The sequence below is a fragment of the Hemitrygon akajei genome, chromosome 4 (genome assembly GCF_048418815.1).
Source record: "Hemitrygon akajei chromosome 4, sHemAka1.3, whole genome shotgun sequence".
Classification (NCBI taxonomy): domain Eukaryota; kingdom Metazoa; phylum Chordata; class Chondrichthyes; order Myliobatiformes; family Dasyatidae; genus Hemitrygon; species Hemitrygon akajei.
Window position 1 is genome coordinate 41,195,649 of NC_133127.1, and position 25,897 is coordinate 41,221,545.

The 25,897-nt window shown below is 41.8% G+C and overlaps 1 protein-coding gene across 7 annotated transcripts in view; it reads right to left on the bottom strand.

The window, feature by feature from the left end:
• The window catches only part of bmpr1ba (bone morphogenetic protein receptor, type IBa), a 544,116-nt gene that overhangs the window by 261,591 nt on the left and 256,628 nt on the right, over positions 1–25,897 (bottom strand). For 5 of the 7 annotated variants that reach the window (XM_073042436.1, XM_073042437.1, XM_073042438.1 and 2 more), the window contains one exon: positions 19,721–19,837. The exons of 1 other annotated variant lie outside the window; for it this stretch is intronic. The gene's annotated coding sequence lies outside the window, so the exon portion shown is untranslated. Of the gene's footprint in view, positions 1–13,259; positions 13,301–19,720; positions 19,838–25,897 lie in introns of those variants that run through there. One more of the 7 variants, XM_073042442.1, reaches the window with a different exon arrangement.

The following is a 25,897-nucleotide window of genomic DNA, read 5'->3' on the forward strand; positions in this document are numbered from 1 at the left end:
ACAACATGGCACATTGGCACAGCTGGTAGAGCCACTGTATCGCAGCACCGTAGAACAATGTCAATCCTGATCCCCAGTGCTGTCTGTGTGGAGCTTGCACATTCACCCACATTCCAGGGGTGTGCTGATTAGCAGGCTAATTGACTATGGTATGTAGGTGAGTGGTATTATCTGGGGGAAACTGGCGAGAATGTGTAGGGAAACGTTAGGATTAATGTCGAACTGGTGTAAATGGGTGGTCGATGGTCGGCACAGAATCTGCGGGCCAAAAGCCTGTTTTGCTGCTGTATTTCTCCAAGAACTTTCAGTTCCTCACCCCCTCTGAACTTTGCGATCCCTGGTCTAACTCTCTCCTCAAGAGCCACAAGGTCATGGCTTCGAACTCCTCCCTAAAGTTGACATTAATGTGCAGTCAGAGGTGCCGTCTACGATGAAGCCCTGACTGTACACTCATGTGGAAGGAAATTTTAACCAGAAGTAGGAAAGTTACCACCGGTGTCCAGCCCAATCAAAATTGCTGATAGTGATGACCAGACACTGACTAGACCCTTGTGAGAGTTGTCTGCTCCTGGATTTCACAGAAACTGCATTTCCTTCAATACAATGCCGTTGATAAGTTCAAAGCACTTCACTGGCATAAAGTGCTCGGGAAGTGTGCTCAAGTATTCAAGTTGTTATTTCCACTTCTATGTATTCCATTTTTTAAAAAAAATACTTCTTGTTGGAATGGTTTCACACCCTCATCATGGTCTGCATGAACATGTTTATCATGAGCAACAACCAAACTGCTGGAAGATCTCAGCATGTCAGACAGCATCTGCGGTGGAAAATGAACTTACAATGTTTTGGATTGAGATTCTTCACCTGGACTCTTCACTGGCAACCTGAAATACAGACAGCCCACTTCCCTCTACAGATACTGCCTGCTGCTAAATTTCTCCAGCGTAACACACACAAAAAGCTGGAGGAACTCAGCTGGTCAGGCAGCTTCTATGGAAAGGACTAAACAGTCGACTTGATGAAGGGTCTTGGCATGAAACATCAACTGTTTATTCATCTCCGTAGATGCTGCCTGACTTAATGAGTTCCTCTTGTAGTTTGTGTTTTTTACTCTGGATTTTCAGCATTTGCAGAATTTCTGTGTATGTAAGTTCCTCCAGCATCTTGTATATTGCTCCATTTTCCAGGATCTGCAATCCGTTGTGTGTCCATTTTTATCTTGAATTCTGTAATGGATCTACCAACTCTTATTCCATAGTCGTCAGTCCTATTTGGGAGATTCCTGCAAGTGAGGATATTTTTCCACTATTATAGAACTCTCAACAGATCACCCGCCAGAGTTTTCTAGAGGGAAGAAACACAGCCTTTCATGCTAATGCATTCTCTCACTTCTTTCAAGTCAAAGTTGAGTTTATTGTTTTATGTAGAAAACAATAACATTCAGTATATGCACAAGTGCAATGAAAAACTTACTTGCAGCAACATTGCAGGCACATAGCATCATATCGGAAAAACTCAAATCAAACATAAAGTAAACAGTTTTTGCAAGAAACACAATTAGAATAATAAAGTCCTTTTCCAACTCTTTCGCCTTTCGCAGTATTTTTCTAACTTCATTGTCACATGGTGACCAGAATTATGCATAACCCTCCGTGTTTTGATTACAGAAGTATTGCATGAGATTCTGCATTACAACTTATATTCTAAAACAATCCCTTGGGATTGCTTTAGTTATTTCATAGTCTTAATTAACATGGTCGCAATGGTTGAAGATTTGGTGAAGGGATATATTCTCTCTTCATTCTTGCCTTAAGTACATTGACCTATTGTTGAAGAGAACAATGCACTCAAAATCTCTATTGGCTTTGAGTGCCTGTAGTAACATATAAAAGGTTGTCTTCAAAAGCATTTAAGCTTATCACCATTTTATAATGTTAAACAATTACTGATATTAAATTATGGCTTCCTTCAACCATTCGATTCTTGAACCAACTAGCACGACTCTAATCACTACAGATTATCAACACTATGACTACTTTGATCACTTTGCACTAAAATTAACCATTTTTCTTTATCTTAATTTGTTCTTTCTTGTGAAGATTGTGTATAACTTGCCACTCTGTGACTAGAGGCATGCAGCAAGGATTGATACTGGGTTCATTGCTGTTGGTCATCTATATCAAAGATCTAGATGATTATATAGTAAACTGCATCAGAAAATTTGTGAATGATACCAAGATTGGGTGCATAGTGGACAGTGAGAAAGGCTATCAAAGCTTGCAGCAGGATTAAACTGAATGGGAAAATGGGCAGAAAAATGGAAGATGGAATTCAATGCAGTGTGAGGTGCTGCACTTTGAACAGCCAAACCAGGTAGGACTTCCACAGAGCACTGAGAAGTGTGGTAGAACAGAGGGATCTGGGAATACAGATCCATAACTTCTTAAGAGTAGCATTACAGAAAAATCGGGTTATAAAGCATGCGTTTGGTTCACTGCCCTCTATAAATCGATGTGCTGAGTATAGGAGCTGGGATGTTAAGTCAAAGTTGTATAAGATATTGGTGAGGCCTAATCTAGAGTATTATGTGCAGTTCTGGCCACCTACCTACAGGAAAGTTATCAACAAGATTGAAAGAGTGCAGACAAAATTTCAAGGATGTTGCTGGGATTGAGGACCTGAGATATAGGTTAAGATTGAATTAGTTAGTAATTTATTCCCCGGAGCGTAGGAGAATGAGGAGAGATTAATAGAGGTATACAAAATTATGAAGGGTATAGATAGGGTAAATGCAAACAGGGTTCTTCCCCTGAGAATGGGTGAGACTACAACTAGAGGTTACGGATTAAAGGTGAAATTTTTAAGAGGAATATGAGGGGAAACTTCTTCACTCAGAGGGCAATTTCAATTTCAACAGTTAAGAGAAGTTTTGGATGGGAAGAGTATGGAAAGCTATGGCCCGAATATAGGTTGATGGGACTCGGCAGTTTAAGAGGTTTGACACAGAGGAGATAGTCCAGAGGACCTGTTTCTGTGCTGCACTTTTCTATGACTATGACTAATTATAGACTATATGAACCATCGAGTTTGCTTCACCACTCAATTAACCTCCATTCTCCCATCTTCTCCTCATAACCTTTAACCCCTTCATCAACTAAGAACTTATCAAATATGTTGATATGCTGCCATAAACGTACACAATGATTTAGCTACCTGGATCCTCCATGGCAATGAATTCCACAGATTCAGCACCCTCTGACTGAAGAAATTCTTCCTGATCTCTGTTCTAAAGGGACTTTCATTTATTCTGAAGCTGTGCCCACTTACCTTGGACTCCACTAATGATGGAAACAGCCTCGCCATGCCCACTGTTTCCAGTCTTTTCAGTAGCTACAAGTTTTCAAAGGGATCCATCCCTCATTTTCTGAACTCAAAATAAGGTATAAGGTATGGACACTTCAAAAGCTCCAGACAGTTTAAACCTGAGATCATTCTTGAGAATCTCCTCTGGACCCTCTCCAGAGCCAGCATAAAACTGTCCAAAATGGCTTATAATATTACAGATGTGTTCTAACTAATTCCTTATAAAGCCTCAGCTGTTCACCCTTCCTTTTATATTCTAGTCCTCACAAAATGAATTATTTGCTAACTCAGGGAACTTCCTGTAAGGAGCTGCATACAGAAGTCACACATGCTGCATCATTGCCATTTTGAGTACTGAGATGACATCCAACTTTCTAAACCATCTAAACCTCTTTTCAACTTCACTTCAACTACATTTTGCATCAAAGCACAATGCAAGTGCAAAGGCTCTTCAGACTTCTGCAGAAAAAAAGTGTCCAGATACCTGCTCTTCAGGGTACCTTGACATTTGGGCATCTTTTTAAAACCTGTCTTTCTATTCCTGGAACAGCCTTGTCCACAAATCAAACACTAGAATAGTCTTTATTAGCGGATAAATTATGTTCACTCTCGAGTCATTTTATTTATTTTCCTTTGCAATACTTCAAATAACATTTCATGACATTGAAACACAATTTTTTAATTGTGGTTAAAACCCTGAAATTTCACAGTGCAGTTATCTGGAGTTTAGTACAAGGAAGACCACCAATAAGTATCTGATTCCGAAGCATAAGTGACCCTGCAAGGTTGCAGCCTTTGTGATAACACCATAAATAATACAATGTCCTTGAAAAGTAATTTTGCAGCCACAACATTGTTTGGTTTCTCAATGCATGTACCCATTGATATTGGACATATGGTGCCTTATCACACAATACCACTACCTTGGAGAATGAAGTTTAATTTTTTTTTATTGATTTTTTAATGCATTTCTACAACACTACAACAAAAAAACCCCAAGACCAAAATAAGAGATTAATAGAGTGCAAGATAAACATACAATGATAATATGATTCAAAATAATGATAAAAAAGCACCTAAACTAAAGTCGTGTAAAGTTAGTACCTGAGAATGAAGTTTATAAATGGAGTATTGTTTTTCTCTCCTCATTCAAGGATTGCTATATAATTGCAATTTGTTGACACAATCCACAGCTTGCAAAGATCCAGTTCCTTTTGTAGCCAACACACTAAAGATCTGGAGGAACACAGCAGGTCAGGCAGCATCTACAGAGGGCAATGTACAGTCAACATTTTGGGTCAGGATCACAAAGAAAGAGAGGAATTAGCCTGCATGAAATGATGAGGGGAGGAATGGAACAAGAGCCGGCAACAGGTGGATCCAGGTGAGGGAGTGGAGAAGAAGTGAGCAGCTGAAAAGTGATGTGTGGAGCTAACAAAGTGCTGAAGAAGATGGAATATGATAGGACAGTGGACCATGTATCATATTTGTAGGTAGTATGTAAAGTTACCCTATTGTGCAATAAATGTAAACAAGTCTATAGTTCAAGAAGGCACTGGCAAACAACACTTCCTCGAGCGACATCTTTCAAATAGTCCACGAAACTCTATTGCACTTCTTCTACATCTTATTTATATCTTAAATGTGTTTCTGGTACTGTTAGAGCCTTGATTAACAGTTTGTAGATTGAGCGATCCAGTGCTCTGCTGTCTCTGAGAAAATTCCAGCCTCGAGGTGAAGAAGCTCAGAGATGGGACACGAGCCCATTTCTCGACAATTAAAGTATCAAGGAAGATTGAAGCATAGAGGCGAATGCAGAGTCAAGTGAATGTTGCCTCTTGCTCATTGCTCCCAAGGGGAGGTGTCTGTACGCGATGGATCACTTGCTTACTGCTCCTGAAGGAAGGCTTCTGCATTCTAATGCTCACTCTCTCTCCCCAGATGCTGGCGGAGGATGTTACTGAAGTTCTACGATCTTATGTGGACTGTGAACTGTAGTTTGAATTGGACTTTTTCACTTTAATGTTTTTATATTTTGTGTTTTAGCCCATTCTTTCTGGTTGCCATTTGGCGTGATTTGTTAGTTTTTTTGTGTGTGGGGGGGGGGTGGTTGGGGTTTGGGTTTTGATGTTCATGCCGCTTGCACAATCTATTTCTCTACATGGGGGGGTGATGTTCTTGTTGACGTTTCTGTAATTTGTTTTGCGTGATGATCATGTTGCCGCTTGCAAGATTTGTTTCAGTTGTGTGGAGGGTGGTGAGCTTGCTGTTTTTCTTTGAATGATTTCCATGGTTTTCTTTGTTTCGTGGCTATCTGTAGATGACAAATCTCAGAGCTGTATACTACATACATACTTTGATAATAAATGAACCTTTGAAACTTTAATAAATGTAGATATGTGCTCTAAAAATCAAGCTGAAGGATGGATTCAAGTTTTCATTCAGTTGAAAGAAACATCTGAGAAGCAAGTCTTCTCGGCCTCTTCTGTGCTTCAACATAAATTCTAATGGGATTTCCTCAACTTGGAACACATCCATGCACTAAAGCTTATCCTTCACAGACATCACCTGCAGCGGATCTCCAAGAAAGCTTCTACAACATTGGATATGCTGTCTCTGATGAAAAGAAAAAGGCTTGGGTTCTCAATGTAAGCTCCCATGACAGGATCGTTTGGTAAAACTGTGTATGGGTGTACAGAGTAACAACAAATCACACAGCATATGCAGAAGCCATTCCAGTACTCCTCCTGCCCTCCAGGCTGCTCCAGGTCCTTTGGACAGTTAGTCCCACTGATACCTTTCTCCACAGTAATTGTTTACTTACTAATTGATTTCCTATATCAATGATATTGATATGTCAGAAATAAAGAAACTGTGTCATATCTTGGTTTGGCAACTGCTATGCCAGAGACTGTAAGACATTGCAGAGAGTTGTGAAGGTAGCCCATACTATCATGCAAATGCACCTCCCATCCAGTGACTCTATCTAGGCTTTCTGCTATCTTGGGAAAACAGCCAACGTAATCAAGGACCTTCGCACTCTGGTCATTAACTTGTTTTTCCTTCGCTCCCATCAGTCAGATATATAAAAGCTTGGGATCACAAACTACCAGGCTCAAGGACAATTTCTGTTCCACTGTAATCAGACTCTTGAATGGACCTCTCATACACAGAAGGGCTGAATCCCTGATCTCCCAGTCTACCTCACTGTAGGCTTTACACTTTATGTCTATCTGCAAGATACATTTTCTATAACTATAGCAATGTATACTGCATTCTCTTTCCTTTTTACAATCTCTATATCATTAAGTATGGCATAATCTGCCTGGAAGGCATGCAAAACCAAAAAAACACTGAATACCAGTACATGTGACTATAATCAACAAATAAGGATAATATGGACAAATCTTGGAACCTGTTGATTTGCTCAACAATAAGATATTTTCCTGTCAGTTTCATCTATTATATTTTGATGATCTCTGGAACTGAATAAAAGAGTGTAAGAATAAATGAATGCAACATTTCTACACTGCCAATATGAAACCTGTGTTCAAGGCATTATGTATTAAGAACAAGAGAAGAAATGTTGGGAGGATCTATTCTCTGGATGTTGTACCTTTGAAATGACCTTTCTTGTTGCCTTTGTTGATTTTTACCAGTAAGGCTGTTATCCATTGTTATGCATAGATACTGTGCAGTGAGAGATGAATTTGTTTATTCACCTTGTAGTAGAACTGCATCATTCATTCCTTTTCCAAGAACAAACCAGATTAAGAATTACTGACAAGAGAAAATCTACAGATGCTCAGCAGGCCAGGCAGCATCTAGGAAAAGAGTAAACAGATGACGTTTCGGGACGAAACCCTTCATTAGGACTGATGAAGGGTTACTGACACTGTCTTCAATGTTGCATCCAAATTTGTCTTCATTGGTTAAAAACTGACTCTCTGTCAACATCACTCTAACAGATTATCTGGACATTAATACCTCCGTTGTGAGCAGATTGCTGCCACCGTTTTGATGTGAGTCTGCCTCAGGTTATGACAGGATTCTGTCCTTGAGAACCATTCCCAATCCAAACAGTTCACAAGTCAGATATGTGGCCACAGACCAAATTCCCACATGGCAGGAGATGCCTGCAGATGTGGGTTGTCACATAGGAATAGATAGTCTAGAGAAAAATGTATAATCCTCTTTTGGCATGCTTAGTAATAAAGCTAATATTAACAAATTCAGCTACAGCATATCCTGGGTTAATAATGAAATTATTTTAAAGGATTTTACAGCAGATTGTCTCTAGATAGGATTTGCAAAATGCATATCAATGTATTAATTAGTATAGATTCTTCGTAGGTTCTGTGTGGAAAAATTCCAGCTAGTGTCAAGAACTGTCACATGCAGCCCCTGCAGGAGCTACCAAATCCATCCCATTGGTACACTTGTACACCTGCTCAATAATGCAAATATCTAATTAACCAATCATGTGGCAGCAACTCGATACATAAAAGCATACAGACATGGTCAAGATGTTCAGTTGTTGTTCAGACCAAATGTTAAAATAGAGAAAAAAAACTGTGATCTAAGTGGCTTTCACTATGTTGGTGCCAGATTACCGTAGATTCCGGACTACAGAGCGCACCTGATTTTTAGCCGCTGGCACTAATTTTAGAAATAAAATCATTTTTTTAAATGTAAAGGCCGCACCGGATTTTAGGCCGCACCGGATTTTCGGCCGCAGGTGTCCCACGTTGTAATATGAGATATTTACACAGAAAGATATTACACGTGAGGATTTTTTTAACTTTTAATTAAATCCATATGGTAACAAAAACAAATACATATTGCAAATGCTTTTTTTCGAACCGTGCCCGTACGCGGCTACTTTTAAATATACGTTGCGTATACTTCTTTACTGAACAACATTCCAATATCTCCTAACGACTGGTAAAAAATATATATACTGCAGCCTACCAGGAAAAGTTATTGATACCTTTAACTTAAAAGCAGAGTTCGCTCGGATCCAAAGCCGCTCGCGTAATGCCGCTCCCCCCCTCCTTTCCGTTTCATCGCAAACGGCATTTTCCCACAAGACGCCGCGAAACCGGGTGTGTCGTCATAGCATCCCGCGATGTAGTACAGAAAACAAATATAGTTTAAACTAAGAGGGTAGGTAGCACAATGCTTCGAGTGTTTTCCATGTTGATGAGGGTGAGTACAAATGACTGATTTACAATAATTTAATTGTGAAAGTGCGCTTGATTTATCGTACAATTTCATTGGACCTCTGTGAACTACTCATCAATTTTATTGGTCTACTGTTACGAGGCAAAATGTTTACGAGGCGGCATGAAAAAAAAAATGCATTAGCCGCTCCGGATTATTGGCCGCAAAGTTCAAAGCTGTTCAAAATGTGGGAAAAAAGTAGCGGCTTAAAATCCGGAATCTACGGTAATTGGTTTGAGTATCTCAGAAACTGCTGATCTCCAGGGACTCTCGTGCACAACAGTCTCTAGAGATTATAGAGAATGGAGCAAAAAAACAAAAGAAAAAACATCCAGTGAGTGGCTGTTCGTGAGTGGAAATGCCTTGTTAATGAATGAGGTCAGAGGAGAAGCTGGTAGGAAGGTGACAGGAACTTAAATAACCACATGTTACAACAATGATATATAAAGAGAATCTCTGGATGCCTAACACATCAAAGCTTGAAGTGGATGGGCTACAGCAGCAGAAGATCACAAACATACACTCGGTGGTTCCTTTATTAGGTACTGGAGGTATCTATTAATAGTACAGACTACTATCTAAATGGGGAGAAATTCAAACTTCAGTGGTGCAAAGGAATTTAGGAGTCCTTGTGCAAGACTCCCAGAAAATTTATCTACAGGTTGAGTCTGTGGTAAAGAAGGCAAATGCAATGTTGGTATTTATTTCAAGGGGAATAGAATATAAAAGTAAGGAGATAATACTGAGTCTTCATAAGACACTGGTCAGGCCGCACTTGGAGTATTGTCAACAGTTTTGGGCTCCATATCTCAGAAAGGATGTGTGGTCATTGGAAAGAGTCCAGAGGAGGTTCACAAGGAAGATTCTGGGAAGGGGTTAACATATGAGGAGCATTTGGTAGCTTTGAGCCTGTACTCACAGAAATTTAGAAGGATGTTGGGGGATCTCATTGAAACCTAATGGATGTTGAAAGGACTAGATAAGGTGGATGTGGAGAGGATGTTTTCTATGGTGGGGGTATCCAGAACTACAGGGCACAGCCTCAAAATTGAAGGGCAACCTTTTAGAACAGAGGTAAGAAGGATTTTTTTTTTAGCCAGAGATTAGTGAATCTGTGGAATGCTCTGCCTCAGACTGTGGTGGAGGCCATGTCTGTGGGTATATTTAAAGTGGAAGTTGATAGCTTCCTAAATGGTCAGGGCATCAAAGGTTATGGCAAGAAGGTAGGTAGGTGTATGGGGTTGAGAGGGAGCCAGGATCAGCCATGATGGGATGACGGAGCAGATTCGATGGGCTGAATGGCCTAATTCTGCTCCTATGTCTCATGGTCTTAATGTGGCCACTGAGTGTATAAATTGAGCATTTGTAAGCTGTTGCGGACCTGTATTACAACGGTACTGCAACGGGAGAGTAACTTATTGGCTCCAGATTCTTGGGCTGTGACAGGTGCTATTTTAATGTAGATTCTTTATTTCTGACGTACCGTGATTGTTTTCACAGCAGATGAGTTCGTAACTAAACAGACATTGTCCCTAATCCAAATCTCTTCCATAAGTGCTGCGTAGTGTGGCAGAAGTGTACCTAAAAATTTTCAGTATTAATTCATCACAGAAAATTTCCATGGGTGGTCTTTGTCTCAGCTCTATCCTTTCAAGCAAGCCCGAAGCCCTTCATGAATCACAAAATTATAGCACAGGAGACCATTTGACCTATCAGGACTAAGCCATCTCTTAATAGAAAAATCCCATCAGCCTCCTCCTCTAACTCTTGCCAGTGCAACCTAATTCTCTTTTAAAACCTTGGCTGACCCAGTTCTGTCACCCTTAGAGGCAATGGAATCCAAGTGGTCACCACTCTCTCAGTCTGGACCTCTCATCTTCCTGGATCTTTTGCCCATTATTTTGAATCTACATCCTCTGGTCCTTTAACTTCCTATTATGGTAATAGTTTCCCTCCATTTATCCCCTTTTGAAAGCAGTAGATTGTTATTTAAATGTTAGTCCTCTTGAGATGTATAGGCATTTATAACGAAAAGAAGGAAACCAAACCCTGTAGCACCCCTCTCATTACATCTTTAATTAGAAGATTCATTCATGCTCCTCTCTGTAACCAGTCTTCAATCCACACCAACTTGTTAGCCTCACCAGCTGAGTTGTAGACGTGAATTCCTCCAGCATTTTGTGTGTTGCTCTGAATTTCTAGCGTCTACAGAATCTCTAGTGTTTACCCTCTACTTCATTTTCTTTAATATATATGGAGAAAAGCACAAAGCACTTCAGGAACTCAGTGGGTCAGTCAGCATCTATGGAGGGAAACAGACAGTCAACTTTTCAGGTTCAGCCCCTTTACAAATTAGATTCAGGAAGAACGTTCCCATTGGTAAGAAGGCCAGGATCAGGGATGACAGTGTAGGGTAAGAGGCATCCACTTGAGAATAGTAGTCAAACACTAGAGGGCATAGCTTTAAGGTGAGAGGAGGAAAGTTAAAATGAGAAGTGTGAGGCAAGTTCTCTTACACAGACAGTGGCGGATGTTTACAATGTGCTGGCAGGGGAGGTGGAAGCAGATATGATTGAGGTGTTAAAAAGACTTCTGGATAGCCACATTAACAGGCAGAAAATGGAGGGATATAGATCATGTGCAGGCAGAAGGGATTACTTTAATCTGTCATCATGATCGGTACAAACATGATGGGCCAAAGGGCCTGTTCCTGTGCTGTACTGTTCAATGTACTATGTTCTATGTAAGACTGGGATGAGAAGTATCTTCCCTGCCACGAAAGTTGAAGCCAAATCATTACATTTATTTAAGAGTTGGATATTGTTCTTAATGCTAAGGTAATCAAGGGATATGAGGAGAGCTGAAATGGGGCACAAAAGTTGAATGATCAGCCATATTCATGTTGAACATTGGCACAAGCTCAAAGCACTCACTTCCCATGTTTCTATATTTTCTATAATCAAATTCTGTCAGGAAATCTAAATATACTTCATCCACTGGTTGCCCTTTAGATACATGTTAACATTGGCAAACAGACCCAGCTTCTTCAATCTAACGAAATCCCTCAACTTTGAGTACATTGTCACAAATCTTTTCTGCATCCTCTCTCAGGTCCTCATGTCTTCCAAAGGTGTGGTGACCAGAACTAGACACAATATTCCGGTTTCAGACTTTAATAAAACTTTTAAAAAACTTCTCTGCTTTTATAATCTATTTCTAGGAAGCCACAAGCTCCACAAATGGCTCCCTCCACATGTCCTGTGCTTTTAAGGTTTATTGGCAATTGATTTCCATAGATCATGTAATGGCAGATTCCTGCACATCTGAGGGCAGTGCATTGGCCTTTGTTATTGAAGCAAGAATCTCCTGGAAAAAGCTGTGGAGCAGAAAATATCTCCCACCATTAGCAACATCCCTCATGCATCTAATCTGTTCAGTCCCGTTAGAATTTTGTAGACTGCTGTGAGACCCTAACTTTTTAAAACTCTAATGAATATAAAGAATTATACAGTATATTGGATATATAAATGAACAAGATAGTAGTTAAGGTTAAAACTAGTTAAGGATGTTAAATTTTGGTGCCGACAGAAGATAGATGGTGAACAAGATGACTTGAACACTAAATTTGCCGACGACACAAAGCCGTTTCTTCTGAAGGACAATATTTTCCACTAAGAATTGATTTCAGTGACATAACCTACATGTGCTGGAGCAGTGAAAGATTAAAAGCGATCATTTCTATAGAAGAAATAGCAAGAAATTATCTCCATTCTTTGGTAGGCCGGTGGAGGGTAGGGAGAGGTATTCCAATAGAACCTCTCCTACTTGGCATAAAGCATTCTGTGCTGGAGCAAGACCATTCCTTCCCCATCAATTTGTGCATTCGCAAACTAAAGAGAACAGTTTTTTGGAAAATCTTAATGCAATGGCATTGCCCCTTTAAGAAGAGTCAAGTCCTCAATGCAAGGTTGCTCACAACAATAAACAGGCTGCAAACCAGCTTATAGAATCATTAGACACAAAAGGTCTTTAGATGTAACACAACATAGAGGCTATTGATGGAAAGCAACACTGGGATATGTGTTAGGTACATCAAATATTAATATCCTGGCGTTATATTTGAAACAGATGTTCGAGTGAATAATGCATGTAACAGTAAAAGTTGTAAAAAAAACACTGCAAAACAGCAAAGAAAAGCCTTTTTCTAATCGCACCCACCAGCTGGAGGGAAGCAGACTGATCTGTCCGTGGGAAGGATGGAGGCTGTGATTTCTCTAATGCCAAGCTCTTGATTTTAGCTGCCTGGTGAGGAGGCAGAGCTGATAGCAATTCCCACTTAAAGGGAACCCGAGACATAGCAAGAAGAGAGACGCTCTCCTCCAGATAGATCCGTTCTCCTTTCTGAAGCTCTGGCACTGGCCAGGAGCCAGCCTGAAGGAATTTGGGGCAGGCAACGTACATGCCCCTTGCCTTGTCCAGTGCAGGGAGTTGCAGGCAATGCCCCCATCTGTGACCACCTATTGCCCATTGATCCTAAGCTGCCCTGCCACAGCACCCGCCCCTGAAGTGGACATCTCTCTTCCCCTTTCCCAGTGACGGGCTCTGGACAGGATCTTCCACCACCTTTGGCTGGAAGGCAGACAGACCACGGGGAAGAAAAAGGAGCAACTTACTGGTATTTCAGGTTAGGTTAGAGTCGATTCCCTCATCTTGCAGGAGCAGCAGAGATCCTAAGCATGTTTTGATTTCCTGCAGCTGCATTTGCACATTTAACAAAAAAATGTCTTACCAGCTTGTGAGTAAAGGGGGAGGAGTTAAAGAGGCAGCAAATCATGAAGAGCCCCCTTCTTCATGTTTTAGTGTGTCAAATGCTTTCCTCCTACTCCCTTGAACGGGGAATGTGACAGTGCTATGTGAACTCATGGAACACCTGATAGCTGAGGAACTATATCCTGTGAGTTGTTCTTTACACAGAGTGCTATTACCTTATGTTAAACATTACAGCCATTCCCTACCCTCCAGATCATGCTATAGCTACTTTTTATTGAAGTGTATTCATTGCTATGCAAAATTCTCTTCTCGGCCCTTTGCAGCTCTGTTGACTCTTGTTAAGGGCCATTTTAAGCTTTGACTGTCAGAATCTTTCTCCCAGGGTAGAATGCATGTAACAGAAAAAAGTTATAAATAAAACACTTCAAAATAGCAATGGAAAGCCTTGTTCTAGTGGCACCCACCAGCTGGAGGGAAGCAGACTGATCTGCCTGTGGGAAGGATGGTGGCTGTGATTCCTCTGATGCCAAGCTCTTGATTTTGGCTGCCTTATGAGGAGGCAGAGCCGAGAGCAATTCCCGTTTAAAAGGAACCCGAGACGAAACGAGGAGAAAGACTCTCTGTCCTCGTTTCCAAAGCTGTGACACTGGCCAGGGACCAGCCTGAAGGAAATCAGGGTAGAAATATCAAATACTAGAGGCCATACATTTAAGCTGAGGGGGGGGGGGGGGGGGAATTTTAAAAGGGATCGTGAGGGACAAGTTGCTCTTTTACACAGAGGGTGATAGGCACCTGGAACTGGCTATCATCGGTCATGGTGGCAGCCAGCTGATATGATGGTGGCACTTAAGAAGGTGTTAGAGACATAAAGATACAAGGAATGGAGGGGTATGGATCACTTGCAGGCAGATTAATCTGGCCTCATGTTTGGTGTAGGCATCATGAGCTGTTCCTGTGCTGTACTGCTCCTTTACTGTTCGGCATTTGAGCACAGTCCTCTCAGGGATGTCTGCTGCCATTGTTTTTGTTCAGCCTTCATTCCTCCACATTCTGCCCTTTACCCTATCTCACCATTTTCTCTTTGCTTTCCAGCCCTCCCTGGCCTGCCCTCTTAGCTCTTCCCTAGCCTTGCAGCTCACAACAACTTGCACCTCTGCACCCCTTCTTACAAGGAGCAAGGGTAGGAGAGAGAGTGAAAAGCTTTTCTCAACAGCAGAGGAATATGTTTAAATTGCGAGCAAGAGGTTTAGAGATGATCTGAGGAGGAACTTTAACTACTACAGGTTGGTTGGAAAGTGGAATTCACTGCCTGAGGGGGTGGTGGGGGCAGAGACTCTAAGACAATCATTTAATATCTAGACGAACAGTTGAATTGCTGAGGTATAAGAGGCCATGGAGCAAGTGTTGCCCTCGGAACTGGGAACCATAGATGGACATGGACATGGTGGTCCATGATGATGACCCTTCTATATCACTCCACCATGAAGGACTATGATTTCAACTACCTGCACTCCAAATGCTGCAATTCCCCCTACTGATTCTTTCCTCCTCTTAGGAAAGTGGTGAGGTTCAGGATGGAAACTGTTCTTATCTCTGATCATGATTATTCCAGTGCATTCCTGGCATCCCTTCTCCACACACGACTGCAAGAAACTTCAGAGAGTTGTGGACGCAGCCCAGCACATCAAGGAAGCCAGCATCCCTTTCATGGACTTTGTCTGTACTTGTAGCTCCCTCAGTAAAACCGCCAACATAATCAAGGAACCCTCCCCACCCTGGACATTCTTTCTGCTCTCTCCTCCCATTGAGCAAAGGACACTAAAGCCTGAAAACACAAAGCACCAGGCTAAAGTTCAGCTTCTCTCCTGCTGTTACAATACTACTGAATTTGTACAATAAGATGCTCTCTTATTTCTCAGTCTACTTTGACATGGGCTTGAACCATATAGTCTGCCTGCATTGCACTTTCTCTGCAAATATGACACTATAGTCTGCATTGTAATTGCTTATCCCTTCCACTAATTTAATACACTGATATCATGAAATGATCTGTATGGATGGCATGCAAAACAAATTTTTCACTGTACCTCAGTACCTGCAACAAGAAGAATTACCTTTCTCTGTAAGCACGAGGCCAAGCAAACCCTGATGTCTTGTCTGCCTCAAACCAATCCAATTCCTCCCCTCCCAACCCAATCGTGTTCATTGCTCCATACTGTTACCCTAGACCTCAATGCTCAAATTGTCATTCCTGTTCCCACCCTCTCCCTGCCTCAGTAGCATGCTGAGAATGGTCAGGGTCTGCATCTTACCCTGCCCCCTGTAAGCACGACACGGACGATCCAGATACGCAGGTGAAGAGAAATAACCTGCCGGATTATTTATTTATTTACAGATGCCACGTGGATTTGGCCCTTCTGGCCCTTTGAACATGCCACCCCAGCAAACCCAACAACACCAGTTTAACCCTAACCTAATCACGGGACAATTTACAATGACCAGTTAACCTACCCGCTACATCTTTGGATTGTGGGTGGAAACCAGAGAGCCCAGGGAAAACCCACACAATCCACGAGGAAGACAAATAGACTCCTTATAGATGGCGCCAGACCTGAACTCCGACTCTGACACCCCAAGCTGTAATAGCGTCACACTAACCACCGGTGGAAGTGGGATTCAGCTGGATAACTTACTTTGACGAGCAAAGATACACTGGACCCAATGTCCTGTTTCTACGTTATAGATTTCATACGATTTCCATGTAACCTACAAACCCAGAGATCGCCGTACTCCTCTAATTCTGGCCTCTTCACCATCTTGGTATTTAATTGCTCCAATACCAGCAGCTCTGCCAGGGTTCTAAACTCTGGAACTCGCACCCCGAGTCCGTCCTTCTCATTCCTTTGTTCTACAACTTTCTTCACATTGACCTCTCTGCTCTACATTTTCGGTCATATGGTCTCGTGACAAATGCAATTCAATGATGCTCCTGAGAAGGAGAAGACTACTGCCACATTAATTCCGATACAAGTGCAAGCTGTGACACGTGCAAGGAGAATCCTCGTGAGTGAATGAGAGAGATTTATGCAGATAGTGGGGAATAATGAAAACTTGGTCTTACAGGCCCAAAAACATCCTTTTTGGTGCATTCTACACTATGATATTCCATAAAATGTTACATTCCTGATTAATCTTTCATTTGCCAGCATTCTGGTACAAGCATGGATCACGTTTGCCATTTTCCAATGTGCGGGCTTTGCATCTTTGCTGTGTTTAAATAATTCCATCTGCTGCATGCCTCTCTGGCCCAGCAAGCGCTTGCTTCATTCATTCTCACTGCTCTCAACCCAGGTTATAAGCAAGCCCTTTTGCAGGGGGGATTCTATGCAATTGGTACTGCAGATGCCGTTGTGCCAAACTGTGGAGGAAGACTGAAAGAGAGGGGCAGGAAGACTCATGAATAAAAACAGGAGCTACTTGAAACATCGGCAGGCTTGACAGCATCTGTGCAAAGAGGAACAGGAGTTATAGAGTTATGAAGCGAGCTGTCAGAGGAAGTGGTTGAGACAGGTACAACAACAACACTTAAAAGACACTTGGACAGTACATGGATTGGAAAGGGACATGAGCCAAACACAGGCAAACAGGATGAACTTAGGTGAGCACCATGGTCGGCAGTGACAAGTTATGAAGAAGGCCGTATTTCCACGCTGCATTACGCTGTGACGCGAAGTCTGAAGATCAGAGGTACAGCATCATCCAAGATAGAGTGGACAAGTTCTTACATCAATGGTTTGGTTTGGCAGAGAGAAGCTGAGGTGCAACGGCAACTCATCCTGCACACCCCCACCAAAGTAGAGAGTCAGAGTTACCGTTGGCTCAGTGTTGTCGCAAAGTCTGAGATTGACTACAGAGTCTCAGCAATAAGAGGAGTATTGTACAGTGCAATATAACCTCTTTATGTAGTAATAGAATCCTGTCTGTTCTCCCAGGTGTCAATAGCCACGTTTTCTATATTGACATCAATGGTTCTTTGTTGGCTATAAGGTGCTTTGGGCTCTGCTCTGATTGTGAAAGCTGCCACAGAAATGCAAATCCTTTACCTCAGAGTAGAAATCAGCATTTTGAGCTTTTCCTCTACTTGTGATCTTTCCCTGTTGCACTGTTTCCAAAATCGAACACATTTCCAAGTCACCTGGTTCTATAGACTCCTCCCAGAAACAAGAGCTTGCAGAAGATGTGAAATGCACAACTATTTTGTTGTTAAATCATTCGTGTTCATTGGACTCAGTCCTCTATCACCAAGTACCAGGGGAAATATATCATTAAGCTGGAAAGAGTCTACAGGAGATTAACAAAGATGCTGCTGAGATTCAAGGGACTGAGTTACGGAGAAAGGTTGAGCAGTTTGGGTCTTTCTTCTTTGGAGCTAAGAGAATGAGGGGTGATCTTACAGAGGTGTATGAAATCATGAGCAGCAGTGATGGGATCAATGTGCAGTCTTTTTTTTCCCCAGCACTGACCCACAGGGCACAGGTTTAAGGTGAAAGGAGAGGATTAATTAGGAACTTGAGATGCAATCTTTTCACTCAGATGGCGATCCATATGTGAAATGAGCTACCAAAGGAAGTGGTTGAGACAGGCATGTTAACAAAACTTAAAAGGGACTTGGACAGGTATTGGAAAGGCTTAGAAGGATATGGACCAAATGGGACTAGCTTAAATTGGAATTTTAGTTGGTGTGGGTGAGTTTAGCTGAACGGCCTGTTTCTGTGCATTACTGCTCGAAGATCATTGTACCTTTCAGCAATATTCATGTAAGTTGAGCTAACAGGTACTACGAATAGGTAGCCAAGTTAATGCCCATACTCAAATTATTTAATCAAGATTTTGCACTGTATTTTCCACCATGTTCGCTCTACCTGATGATCCAACATTCGGAGACATTCTCAATACTGTACCCACATAATGCTGGAGGAACTCAGAAGGTCAGGCAGCATCTACGGAAATGAATAAACAGTCAAAGTTTCCGGGCGAGACCCGTCATCGGGAGACATTGTTGAATTGTATCTGCTTTAAATATCCAGACACTGACCAACTGAGCCTAAGATTTCTTAGCCCAGTCCTATCCAGAATCCTGTCTGAAATGCCACTATCTCATAAGCATGGTATCTAGGTGGAAATTAGCTTCAACCATTCTAACCTGTTCCTGTAACTGATATTCCTTAACTCACTCCAAAGCACAACAATGCTGCTTTCATCAACTATATTTAGATGCAATGAGACATTCGTTGCTATTGCACAAAGATTCTGAGGTGAAGGAGTTCAATTATACATACAACACTGTCCATAATTTGGCTGCAAAGGAATAAAAAGTGAAAGGGGAGTGGTCAAGGAATAATCACCCCTGTATAATCACCCCTAAAAAATCTATACAGAGGGTAGGAATTCATTACATATATCTTTTGTACCTATTCTTCTCATAGCTCTACATATAGAAACAGGCCCCTCAACACAACATGTCTATACCAAATATAATGCTAAAATAAACTAAATCTCTCCTACCTGCCTGTTATCCATATCCCTCAATTCCCTGTACATTCATGTCTATCTAAAAGCCTCTTAAAAACTATTAATGTATCTGCTTCCACCATCACCCATGGCAGCTCATTCCAGGGACCCATCACTCTCTGGGTAAAATACTTACCTCACACATCTCCTTTAAACCTTCCACCTATCACCCTAAATGTATGTTGGCTAGTATTTGACATCTATACTCTGGGAAAAGATTCGAACTGCCTAATCTAACTGCACCTGTCTTAACATAATAAATAAACTTCTATCAGGACTCCCCTCAGCCTCTGACACTCCAGAGAAAATAACCCGTCGGTCCAACCTCTCCTTACTGCTCATACCCTCTAATCCAGGCAGCATCCAGATAACCCTTTCCCAGGCCTCTGACCATGACTTTGACAAAGGTAATCAGTATGAATCTTTTTCAAGCAACATTTGATCAAGAAGGACACTAAATTGGTGACTATTAGATCTGCAATTAACTTCGGCAGTAGTTAGTGAGGAAATCAAATCAAAGGTGCCGTTCTGCACCTTCAGCTAATCAGAATGTCATGGAGTGAGGGGTTTCAATGAGGAGAATGCCTGCAGGATGAAAACAGTGGACAAAAATGCTGGCTGTGTTTTATCCTGTGTATGATGTGGTGCAGTCCAAAACAGATTCTAAAATAATTTCTGCAGTGTTTAATACAGCAAGAAAAGGTCACAGCACAACACAGTCTGAAAGCCTTAACTTCAACTGAATACAAATTGCAATCAATGGCTTCAATATGGCAAGGAGTCAAAACCTTACCTACAAACTCTGCTGATCACTTAATCTAAAACTGCCACCCGTTGGTCAGCGTTTCGGTGAAATGTCCCAATCCAGGCATTCAGGAACGTGGAGCCAAAACACAGGAACCACTCAGAGCTGCAAAGAAAGAGGACTTGAATCAAAATGTAAATTATCCAACTGTGGAAGTCAGCGCACAGCTCTCCTGCCGTTAGTTGCTGTGTACAGATCTATAAATATTGACCCCACCAACACTTGCTCCCCAGCACATGGCACAGATCCCTGTTATTGTACACCGTGATATCAGCACAGAGAACTGCCTGGATGCTTAGCTGCTCAGCTGTAAACATGGAAGCACACATACCAGCAGTGTGAGCCTATAAATATTACCACACATTGCCAGGTTCGATGTGATGTGAGAGAAAGAATCCAGAACACTGTCATGATTCACCCATTACTGTATATCCCTTGGAGGGGTACCCGTGCTGAAGGCTCTGCTGACTATTCCCACGGCTTCTCTCTTCATTCCTCCTCTGTCTTCCACTACTGAGGAGAAGTGGATGGTAAACTTTTACGTGACAGTGCATAGAATGATACAGTTGCTCAGCCGTGGTAGAGAAGTAAAATAGCTAACAATACACAGTGATTACACAAAGAATACACATACAGAGATTTTTTGAGAGAGCATGAATCTCATAACTAGAGAATAAGCAGACTAAATCCAACAATGTGCAGAGGCTGGTCACCGAGGTACATGCAGCCATGCAACACAGAAAACAAAGCCCTTCAATTTCACCATGTCCTCAGTGTCTGTTCCACCCATTGAAATGTGAATCAAAGAGTCAATTTCTAGTCAGTGTGAGAATAGATAGTTCAGCAAATAAACCACAATGTCTAGCAACTGGAAAGGCACATGGCAACACCCTCAGTTGCAGTTTCCCCTCCAAGTCACTCACCGTTCTGTCTTAGAAATCTATTGCCGGTCTCTCATTACTGCTGAGTCTAAATGCTTCTTCTTAATGCTTCCTCCCCAACACGCCACCAGAAAGAAGAGGGCGCTCTCCACAACTGACCTATAGAACATCTTCAGCATCTCACTACAGACATTGAATGACGCCAACCTTCTAAGGGAGTACAGTCGACTCTGTGCCTTCCTGCACAAGGCATCTGTATTGGCAGTTTTGCTACAACAAGTGTATGGGACATTGGAAAAAAAAAGTTGAATTTCCCCATGGGGATAAATAAAGTACCTATCTATCTATCTAAATCCTAGAATGCCATCTCCAACAGTACTGTAGGATAACCTTCACCCAACGACTTCAAATGGATAAATCACCATCACCTCCTCAAAGGCTTTTAGGGAGTGGAAAATATAAATGATCATCTCAACAGTGACACCAACTTCCCTTCCTGTCTGAAGATACAGTTGAAGAAATAGAAATAGTGGTGCCGAGATTTATGGTGGTGCACAGGAATTTAGGCAAGGAAAACTCCTCAGTGGCTGCTGCCGCTTATACGTTACTCTGTCTTCTTTTAAAACCTCACGTACAAGAAATTATTCAAGCCTTTGCTAGGCTTTAGTGTCTGGCTAGGGAGGTAGGTTTCTAAATCACTCATATCTCTCTCAAACTTTCCCACTCTCACCTTTGGCCCACACTGTCTGTGCTGAACAGAATACCAAATTGAAAGGCCTCGACAGAGTGGATGTGGACAAGATGTTTCCTATGGTGGGAGGGTCTAAGACCAGAGGACCCAGCCTCAGAATGGGAGGGGGGCGCCCTTTTAGAATGGAGATGAAGAGGAACTTCTTTAGCCTGAAAGTGGTTGATCTGCAGAATTCATTGCCACAAGTGGCCATAGAGGCCAAGTATTTGGGTATATTTAAGGCAGAGGTTGCTAGATTCTTGATTAGTCAGGGCATGAAGGGATATCGGGAGAAGGCTAAGAGAGAAAATGGATCAGCCATGATGAAATAGTGGAGCACACTTAATGGCCCAAAAAGTATAGTTCTGCTCTTATACCTTATGGTCTTAAACAAAATCACCTCTGCCTGTTCACGATCCATCTCTCTCTATCGCTCCTACCTCTAGCTCATACCTTCTCTGCACCCTCTTCAAAATCTCCACATCCTCTCTGTAATGTGGCAACCAGAACTAAACACAATTTTCCATATGTGACCTAAGCACACTTTTATATAGCTGCGTATGTTGATAGACCAACTGCGGCCAAAATCTATATTCATGCTTTATACTTCATGGTGGTGGTGAAGTGGGTCTTTTCAAGGTTACCAAAGGAACTTCAAAGAGATTTAGTGCTCACTCGTGGTGAGGGCACTTGTATTATCTAAGGTTCTACTCTGTAAAAGTCTGCATGGGAATCCAACTGCAAGAATACCACTGCTCCCAGCACAGGACACCTGGCAGCACCATGCAAGAAAATGTAGCCCTTACTACATTCAGTCAATTGCTTGAGACAGAAAGGTCTTCAATCTACTGAACTATTCCTCTCATGATCTTGATTTAATTTCCCCTTGTCACATGGGAATGATTTGTACTATCCATATCATTCATAATTTCATCATGTCAGTTAGACTCCAACATGTCCTCCATCCCAATGCAAAAGCCTCAGTAATTCAAACCTTTCTCATTCATTAATTTTATTTTAGTAATTGAAATTGGAACACTAAAAACTTATGGCAAGTCTTACTGATCAGATTTCACAGAATAGCAAATAAAAGGATATCTCTGTCCCTATTGAGTGAGACAGTCATAATATAGAGCATTTTTTTCTCTAGTATTTCAAAGTTATTTTACATTAGTAAAGGAATCAGTTCAAGAATACTTCAAACTCTCAAGAATCCTTTGACTTTACTCTTCAAAAGACCATGCTGGCAAAGCAGATCTTGTTTTTGCAGTCATGCTAAGTATTGAGGGTGCACTACATAACTAAAATTACTAGAGACACAAGTGGTGTGAAAATGTGGATTTACCTGCTATCAACAGGCTAAACTTAAAGACAGAATAAATGCAAAAGAGAGAGCATAAAACAGCAAAAAATATTGTGAACTTGGAGAATTGGAAATCCAACAGAAGGTAAACTGAAACAGGAGAGAAAAGATGAAATACAAAGATAACCTAGCCAATATCGGATACCATTTTTTCAGACGTATAAAGAGTGAAAGACAGATGTGAGTGGGTATTGGACCACTGGAAAATGATACTGGAGAGGTAGTAATGGGGACAAAGAAATAACAGACAAACTTAATAAGTATTTTGTAACAGTCTTCACTGCGGAAAGCACTAGTGGTATGCCAGAAATTCAACAGTGTCAGGGGCCAGAAGTGAGAGTCGTCGCTATTACTGAAGAGAAGGTGTTACAATGAGCAACTGAAGCGAACCCAAGTGCAGGACACAGGCACGGAGATTGAGTTAGGAGACTTATGCAGATATGAACGTTGAACAACAAACAGGAGGGATCCTGGCACGGAGCCTTGATACTGAGAGATGGGGTTTCATAGGTAAACCCTGAAACTGGAGTAAAACTTAGAACACACAGTTCTAAGCAGCCGGGAAATGTTAATCACCACACAGGTAAAACCAACGATCTGACAACTAGGGCTTGTAACGCTGGGGTTCTTATATTGCAGGTCCTGATGGAAACCAGGTGTGCTGCCACCAAAGAAAATTAGAAGCAATTGGAAATTAACGGTCAGAACTATGGCACAATCAAAGGAAATTAGAGGAAACTAGGGAATAAACTATCAGGACAGTGACAGAAGGTGCTTGGGAAGCTGAAGACATATAGGTTACCGAGACCAGATGGGCTCTGTCCCCAGATTCCGAAAGAGTAGCTGAAGAAATTCTGCAGGCATTTAGTAGTGACCTTTCAAGAATCACTAGATTCTGGAATGGTTCCAGAGGACTGGAGAATTGCAAATATCACTCCATTCTTTAAGAAAGGTGGGAGGCAAAGAAAGGAAATTATAAGACAAGCAACACATACAAAATGCTGGAGGAACTCAGCAGGGCAGGTAGCATCTATGTAAAAAAGTACAATTGACGTTTTGGCCAAAAATTCCTCCAGTATTTTGTGTGTGTTGCTTGGATTTCCAGATCTGCAGATTTTCTCTTGTTTGTGAAATTATAAGCCAATTAGCCTAACCTTAGTGGTTGGGAAGATGTTGGAGTCCATAATGAGGTTGTGGGGTAAGAAAGGCACATGATAATGTATAGAAACATATAAAACCAACAGCACAATACAGGCCCTTCGGCCCACGATGCCATGCCAATCATATACTTATTTTAGCAATTACCTAGGGTTAACCCATAGTCCTCTATTTTTCTAAGCTCCATGTACCTATCCAGGAGTCTCTGAAAACATCCTATCATATCCGCCTCCACCATATCGCTGGCAGTACATTCCATGCACCCACCACCCTCTATGTAAAAAACTTGGCCCTGCCATCTCCTCTGTACCTACTTCCAAGCACCTTAAAACTGTGCCCTCTCATGTTAGTCATCTCAGCCCTGGGAAAAAGCCTCTGACTATCCACATGATCAATGCCTCTCATTATCTTATACACCTCTATCAGATCACCTCTCATCCTCCATCGCTCTAAGGAGAAAAGGCCAAGTTCACTCAACCTATTCTCATATGGCATGCTCCCCAATCTAGGCAACATCCTTGTAAATCTTCTCTGCACCCTTTCTATGGTTTCCACATCCTTCCTGTAGTGCAGTGACCAGAACTGAGCACAGTACTCCAAGTGGGGTCTGACTAGGGTCCTATATAGCTGCAGCATTACCTCTCAGCTCCTAAACTCAATTCCACGGTTGATTAAGACCATATGCCTATTTAACCACACAGTCAACCTGCACAGCGGCTTTGAGATTCCTATGGACTCGGACCCCAAGATCCCTCTGATCAAGTCTTACCATTATATTTGACCTACCAAAATGAACCACCTCATACTTATCTGGTTTGAACTCCATCTGCCACTTCTCAGCCCAGTTTTGCATTGTATCGATGTCCCGCTGTAACCTCCGACAGCTCTTCACATTATCCACAACATCCCCAACCTTTGTGTCATCAGCAAATTTACTAACCCATCCCTCCACTTCCTCATCCAGGTCATTTATAAAAATCACTAAGATAAGGGTTCTCAGAACAGAACCCTGAGGCACTCCACTGATCACTTACCACCATGTAGAATATGACCCATCTACAACCACTCTTTGCCTTCTGTGAGCAAGCCAATTCTGCATCTACAAAGCAAGGTCCCCTTGGATCCCATGCCTCCTTACTTTCTCACTTTCTCATGGGGTACCTTATCAAATGCCTCGCTGAAATCCATAAACACTACATCTACTGCTCTATCTTCATGAATATGTTTAGTCACATCCTCAAAAAATTCAATCAGGCTCATAAGGCACGACCTGCCTTTGATAAAGCTATGCTGATTATTCCTAATCATATTATGCATCTCCAAATGTTCATAAATCCTGCCTCTCAGGATCTTCTCCATCAACTTATCAACCACTGAAGTAAGACTCACTGGTCTATAATTTCATGGGCTATCTCTACTTCCTTTCTTGAATAAGGGAACAACATCCGCAACCCTCCAATCCTCTGGAACCTCTCCCATCCCCATTGATGATGCAAAGATCATCAGCAGAGTATCAGCAATCTGCTCCCTCGCCTCCCACAGTAGCCTGGGGTATATCTCGTCTGGTCCCGGTAACTTATCCAACTTGATGCTTTCCAAAAACTCCAGCACATCCTCTTTCTTAATGTCTATATGCTCAACCTTTTCAGTCCACTGTAAGTCACCCCTACAATCACCAAGGTCATTTTCCATGAAGCAGAGTATTCATTAAGTACTTCTGCTATCTCCGCCGGTTCCATACACACTTGATTGGTCCTATTCTCTCACATCTGATCCTCTTGCTCTTCACATCCTTGTAGAATGCCTTGGGGTTTTCCTTAATCCTGCTCGCCAAGGCCTTCTCATGGCCCCTTCTGGCTCTCCTAATTTCATTCTTAAGCTCCTTCCTGCTAGCCTTATAATATTCTAGATCTCTATCAATACCTAGTTTTTTGAACCTTTCATCAGCTTTTCTTTTCTTGTTGACTAAATTTTCAACAGCCTTTGTACACCACGGATCTTGTACCCTACCATCCTTTCCCTGTCTCATTGGA